This window comes from Macrotis lagotis, chromosome 1, assembly GCF_037893015.1.
Source record: "Macrotis lagotis isolate mMagLag1 chromosome 1, bilby.v1.9.chrom.fasta, whole genome shotgun sequence".
In the NCBI taxonomy this organism is placed as follows: Eukaryota; Metazoa; Chordata; class Mammalia; order Peramelemorphia; family Peramelidae; genus Macrotis; species Macrotis lagotis.
The window spans coordinates 438,226,443-438,234,321 of NC_133658.1; positions in this window are offsets into that span (position 1 = coordinate 438,226,443).

Here is a 7,879-nt window from a genome sequence, read left to right on the forward strand (position 1 = left end):
GTGTACAAACTCACATATACAGAGCATAGTTGTCATACATTTATTCCAAATTTTTTTTCTGTAAACTACATGTTCTGGATATATAAAAAATATATAGAAAATAAAAAAAATGAAAATTCCCAACAAAATATCAAATTTAAAAATTTGAAAATCAAAGTAGAAAATAATAAAATTGAAATTAAGAGAATTACTAAACTAATAAATAAAATAGATTTCATTTTTATGTAGAAAATAGAAAAACTTTTACTTAATCTGATTTTAAAAAAGAAAGAAGAAAGCCAAATTTCCAGCATCAAAAATGAAAAGTGTTTACACCCAACAATGAAGAAGATATTATAGTGATAATTTGGAGTAATTTTGCCAAATTGCATGACAATGAATTAGACAATTTCAGTGAAGTGGATAAATATTGTAGAAAATTTAAGCTATCCTGTTTAACAGAAGAGGAAATAAAATAAGTAAATGAACCTGTTTCAGAAAAAGGAAATGAAGAAACCATCAATAAACTCCCTAAGGGGAAAAAAAAAAAAAACTCCAGGCCAGATGGATTTACAAGTAAATGCCAACAATTAAGGAACAATTAATTCCAATTCTATAAAAAGATTTTAAAAATAGGAGAAGAATGTATTCTTTCAAATTCTATTTATGACACCAATATGGTAATGATATTTATACAAAAAAGAGACAAAAATATAAATGAAATTGTAGCCCAATCTCCCTAATGAACATTGATGGAAACATTTTAAATGAAATGTTAGAAAACAGATGACAATTAGTTATTACTAGAATAATATACCGCAATCAGGTAGGATTCACAAGTAGACAGCAATGATTCAATATTAGGAAAACAATCAACATAATTGACCATATTAATAAAAAAATAACAGAAATCATATTATTATCACAAGAGATGCTGAAAAATTCTTTGACAAAATACACTAGCCATTCCTTCTAAAGCCTCTAGAGAGTATAGGAAGAAAAGGAGTTTTCCTTAAAATAATAAGCAGTATTTATACAAAACAATCAAGCATTAAAAGTAATTGAGGTAAACTGGAAACAATTCCAATAAGCTCAGGGGTGAAAGAAGGATGCTCATTAATACCACTCCTATTCAATGTGATATTTTAAAAAGGTAGCTTTAGTGATAAGAGAAAAAAAGAATTAGAAGGCATTAGATTTGGCAATGAAAAAGCACAACTTTCACTCTTTGCAGATGATATGATGGTATACTTAGAAAATCAACAAAAAGCATACCTAAAACAATTAATAAATTCAAGAAATTAGCAGGATATAAAATAAATCTACAATGATCATCAATATTTCTGTATATAAGTACAATCAAGAACAAGGGCGAGAGATAGAAAGAGAAAATCCATAGAAAGTAACTAAAAATAGCATAAACTACTTGGGAATCAACCTCTTAAGACAAACCCAGAACGTCTATGAACCAAATTACAAAATACTTTTCACACAAATAAAATAAGTTGTAAACAGCTAGATAAACAGCTATTGTTCATGTGTAGAACAAGCTAATATGATAAAAATGACAAATCTACTCAAATTAAAATACTTATTCAGTGCCATACCAATCAAAAAACCAAAAAACAATAATGAAAACAACAATAATTTTGCAGAGCTGAAAAAGAAAGTAACAAAATTTATTTGGAGCAACAAAATGTTAAGATTAGCAAAGGAATTGATAGGGAAAAAAGTGCAAAGGAAGAGAGCCTAGCTGTACCATATCTAAAACAATATTATAAAATGACAGTTATCAAAATTGCTTGGTACTGGTTAACAATTAGAGTAATGGAGGACCAGTGGACATAGATAGGCACAAAAGAAACAGTAGTAAATGACCATAGCATTCTACTGTTTGAAAAACCCAAAGACATTAGCTTCTGGGAATAAGAATTCACTCTGACAAAAAAAGTACTGGGACAAATGGAAAGTAGTATGGCAACAATTAGATAGCTATAGGTCTACCTATATCTCATATCCTGTTACAAAATAAGATCAAAATGGGTACAGAATTTAGATGTAAAGAATGATGTCATATCATTTAAGAAAACAAAAAAATACACTATCTGTCAGATCTATAGGAAGGGGAGAAATTGATGATCAAAAAAGAAATAAAGAACATTTTAAATTGCAAAATGGATGATATTGACTATACACAAATAAAAGAGTTTTGCACTTATACAACCAATGTAGTCAAGATTAAAGAAAAATGGAGTGCTCAGAAATAGTTTTCACAGCTAGAGTTTCTTATTAAAGACTCATTTCTAAAATATACAGAGAAGTGAATCAAATTCATATGATTTTACGTCATTCCCAAATGATAAATGATCAAAGAACATGAAACAACAGTTTTCAATTAGACACATAAAAGCTATATAAAGTCAAATGAAAAAAATTAACCAATGAAGTTCTCCTTCTCTTACTTGGTCATAAACTACTTCCCTTTTACATAGATCTGATATGTTCAGACTTAGCACAAAGAACCTGAACCTTTCCCACTCTGTCGAATACCCTAACTATACTGAACCACATGTTTACATATGTTTCTAGGAGTATAACAAGAAAATTTATCCAAATGCTGTCTTTGTTTCTGTATCCTTTCTTGATCTCAGTACCCCCCCCACTCCAAAACACTATAAAAACCCTATCCCATGAACATTCAGGTACTGTGATATGGGTACTCTTCAATCCCAGGAAGTCACTGGGAAATTAAAGATCTCCAAACTTATCAAATTTTGGTCGCCATCTGGCTCTTTGGCTTCAACATTTGGAGGACCCAGCGAGAACTTGGTGTTTTGTGTCACCACCATCGGTGCCTCAAATTTAGGTTCAAACAGACTGTCTGTCCCTTCCCTAGGGGAGCTAGCCCCTGATAATGTTCCAGGGCTTCAGGACAAGATAGATATAGCCTTAGTATGAACCTCTACTCCAATTCAATCCCCCATTTGTCTTAAGTGGAGATGTTGTTACACCTGGGGAGTAAGCTTTTTCTGGTTCTGTGTCTAGACATTTGGTTGAAGGGAAATTCCATATCAGATGTAAAGTCCGGGTCCCCTCTTTTGGATGCTCCTTGCAATAGCAAGGAACACATTTGGTTGGCTTTTGGGAGGGAGAGATTGTCTAACGTGACACTGACATCTCCCCTCATGGAATTATTTAGAGGTCAGGAATTTACCATTGGTCTGCGTTTGTTGATATATGCTAAAATTGTCACTTTGAAATTTCTGTTGCATTTGTGTAATCTTTTCTTGTGCCTCATCTGTCTTCATATATTTAGATTGTCTATTTACTTGTGTTAGGCTCTTCAATTGATTTGTTAATTGGGGGGTCCCCTAAAAATTTCTTTGGGTTGTCTCATCTAAACTGCTGCTCTTTGTTATTTCAGTCACCTGGTATTTTTAGGCAATTTTCATCTAATACCCTCACTGACTCTCCCCTTGAGCCTGCTTTCTGCCTGTGTTACAATGGGTAATATGACCACTCCCTCCTCACCCCTGCATTGTCTGTTGAGCAATTCCAAGAGGGATTTTTATTTTTATTTCAAATGGAATGGATTTTGATGTTAAATTGACTAAGTCCAAACTACTCACCCTGTTATTCTACCATTATGAGAAGGTCACTCCCACCTTCCTTGTTATTGTTCCCTTCTCTTCTCTGTTCTCCATGATTCCCTACTGCCAGAATGTTTCCCTTTCCCTCCCCCCCTTTTAGAAAAAGGACTAACTAAGAGAAAGAGTTACTTCAGGAGGAATTCATAGATTTAAAAGGGACCTAATTTTGAAGTTAAAAAACCAGGAAAGAGACAGTGATTATAACCAAATGTGCTAAATAAAGAAATCAAAAGAAATGCTCTTTCAATTTGAAAAATTTGTGGGAAAATAAATTTCTGAAAGACAAGAGGGTCAGATCAATCCTAAAGTATATAATGTGGTTACCAAGATATATCGATATAGGGGAAATTAAATAAAAAATCTTTTTCCAGAATGATAAGGCATCATCAGAGCTTCAGGTGTTTAAGAATATAGATCCTGGTAATACTAAATTCTTTGGATTGTAAAATTTTAGGGAGTAAAGAAAACATACATGAAATTAAGATATGTGGTGTACAGTCAGTAAACTTTGTATAAGAAAAGTTTTAGCTAAACTTTAAAATTGTTTTGTCATAACAAACTGTGAATGAATTAAAGTTTCATCTATCACATTTGTAAAGATTTGTTTTGAAACTGCAAGATATCCTTTTCAATGATGTTGAATAAATGTGAGGAGCTTTGGAAAATTGTCAAATAATTTAAAACTATGTAACCCTAATTAGATGACCTATCAATAAGTAAGATGTTGAAGGGCTTTATCAAACATGGGATCTATTTTTGGAAAGATAGACTATTTTACTGTAATGATGTGTTAGCTGGAATTAATGATTGATTGATGGCTTTAACGAGGGAAATTATCAAAGGTCATGACACTCTGGGCCTCCTGAAATTTTAAAAGATGTGTGGGACCTTGTTTTACATATGTGGGTCCTAGTATAAATGTAAAAATGGAAAGAATATTTTAGGAAATCTAGTTCTTATTGTGTTACACTTATTACGGTTTTGTTAAATTTAGAGATCTCAGCAACAGAATTCCGAAAACACATTCCCGACCCCTGTCACCAGGTCCAATCTGTACCCCCTTAGAAGATTGCTTCACTAGATCAAAAGAGAGGAATAGAAGAGCAGGGAATGTAATGAACATTCCTAGATGGAAAAAATCTGTTCTATCCCCCCTTTCCACTAAGCCAGACTACTCCCTCTTGGGAAGATTCCTTCACTGAATAAAAAAAGGGGAAATGAAGGTAGCAGGAAGATGGTAGAGAATTGGCAGCAAAATTCTTATCTCAGGAAGAATAGAAAGAGAGGCAGTAAAACCACCTGAAGAAAACCACCAGCAGGAGCTTTTGAGTGTCCCATGGCTTTTGCTGTTTTTCTCAGAATGGGTAGGAGCAAATGAAACAGCCTTGGGAGTAGTTTACAAAAATTCTGACTGAGTCCCTCCCCAATTTGGCCTCTTGCTAAGAATCAGGTCAGATAATGGCCCTGTCTTTACAATCAAAATCTCTCAAGGATTCCTCCACAATACTGGGAGAACTTGACTGCTTTTTGAATGTTCAGAAAGTAACCATATAAAATATATTCTTTTGAAAGAGCCACTCAGTGTAAGTATATGTGATATATGTGTAGGGAAGGGAGCTGATAGATTTGTGACCTCCCCCCAAACTAAATTATGAAGTGGATTCACTTGGAGTTCTAATTAGTTAAAACAATTATTTTGAGTTCTCTGAACTTTTAATCAATTTTATTTTTATATCAGGTACTAGGACAGTCAGCAAAAGGAAATGCTTCTAGATAAATGTCATTACTGCAGCCAAGGAAGCCAAGATGTCAGGTGACAGGGATGAGCCCCCAAAGGGGTGGCTTCTCGGTATAGCCTGAGGTTGGACTCTTTTGACTTGAGTGAATAAATCTGGCCCAAGTCTTACCCACATGACTTCTGCCTGGACACTGATATTCATCACTTATATCTCTAAGGGAATTTTCCTTTGATGTCTTGGATCTGTGTGGCTACTAAACAAACCAGAAAAAGAAGTTTTAGGCGAATTGAATGTAATAGTTAGAGATAGGTTAGTTGTGTTAGGTGTGTTGCTTTCACACTTGCTAACACATGTTAAGGTAGGAATTAAGTTTCTTTAATTTTATTGAAAAAGAAAATTGAGGTAAGAAGAATGGGCAATTCTTAGAATAATTACAGCTTTAAGGTGGACTTAAGGAAAGGAATGTGAGTCAGACAAGTATATCAAGAGAAGGAATATCAAGGGTATATTTGGAAATATTTTGAAAAATTTCATTTTGTTAAGGATGTTTGAGCTATTATTGTAATAAGAGCAAAGGCTAAGATGGTTTTATTTTTAGACCATATGCTGGTTACTCTGAACAAAGATGATTGTTTAATGTTTACGCTAAAAGCTTTAAACAGTATGATAATTCTCATTGGGAGTTTACTCATATAATGACCCACTAATGAAATATTGTGTTAAAGTGAAGCATGTGCATCAATATTGTAATAAAGCAAAATGGAAATAAGTTCCTTTTCTTGAGATGAAAACCTATGCCTTGATCTTAGTAAAATATTAAGCAGTTTCTGTACCAGAACACACAGTCCCAACTAGTCAACTGAGCTGGAGAGGACTTTTTGGAACAGATTCAGAAGATGCAGAATGACATCAGATGTCTCCAGGAGCAAAGAGAAGATAGGAAAGACACTGGACCACTTCATCTTTACCATTTCTTGCATATGTATACATTATGTAGTCAGGGGATCAGTTTTTTCCAGCCTCCCCTTGATTCTTTAAGTGTGCCACTCTTCTCCTACATGACTCAGTATATTCTACCTAAGTATCTCTCTTAGAACTGGACTGTAACAAATTAAAGAGATAGGTGAACTGAGAGACTCATGTGAGATGTAATGATGATAGCTGGATCCTTTGTAAAAATGCTGAGAGTTCATGTTTATCCAGGTTATAAAAATGATGCTGCAAGCATTTAAGTTATGTTGAAAAAGATGGGGAATGTAATACAATATTAATATTTTTATAATCCCTGTCTAGAAGGTGTCCTTAAGACCTTTCTAGGCCCAGAGAAACTCCTCAGAATTATCACTTTGCAAGGTGTCTTTGGGTCTGAAAATAATTTAACAGGACCCAAATGCTTGAATCTGGGTGTCACAGATAAACCATCAATTTATCTAAGGTTCACAAAGCACCCTTGTTAGCCTAATCATCTTGTTGTATCTGTAAAATTCTTGCGTCTTACAAGGACTGCCTCCCCTTTCCCCAGATGCAGCTGGAACCATGATAGTAAATGTCACTCCCTCAAACCTGTGGGAAGCCCATGAATTCACAACTCCCTCCAACTCAGGAAACATGTTCAGACATAACACAGAGACCCTGACCTTTTCCCCTCTGTCTAGCCCCCTATCTATACAGAACCATATGTTTACATTTGTTTGTATGACAAGAAAATATATCTAGCTGCTATCTTTGTTTCTGTATCCCAGCTTACCCTCAGTAAAGGCATCCTGAAAACATTATAGTAACCCTATATCCTGAACACTCAGGTACTATGGGATTTGGGTACTTTTCATCCCCAGGCAGTCCCAGGGAAAGTAAATTTCTTCAAACTTAACAAATTTTGGTGTCCATCTCACTCTTTCTGTTCAACACTATCACTGAGTTTAAGAGATAGTACTGACACAGGCCAAGTCAACATTTGGGATGTAGGAGACAAGCAGTACACAGCAAACTGACAATATTTTCACAAGGAAATTTTAACTATTAGGTAAAAGATAAGAGATTTATTTTGATCAGAAACATATAGATCAGATTTATTCATTCTAATTACAGTATAACAATTAGGAAAATATATTAGCTTTGCAATTATGTATAGAGAGATAGCAAAAGAATGAAAGACAGAGAAATAGATTTATAGATATAGATAACAAAAAATATCTAAACTAGAGGTGGATATATTTAACAAGAGAACACTATATATAAAATTGGCGTAGAATACATAGAGTATTTGTAGCATAATTCCTGATTTTTCTCAAGTTTGAAAACTTCAGGCAAATTAGTCACCATAAATAAAACATGTAAACTTTCAAAAGAATAAAAGTTTTCACTGTGTCTGTGGACATCAGAAATAAGAAAAATTCTCAAGGACACAAAGAAGAAAGACAGATAGACAAACAAGATAGGTGTCCACTGCTATCAGGAAGAATCTCGAACCTTGAAAATATTTTGAGCCTCATATTTCACCTGTTATAGGGA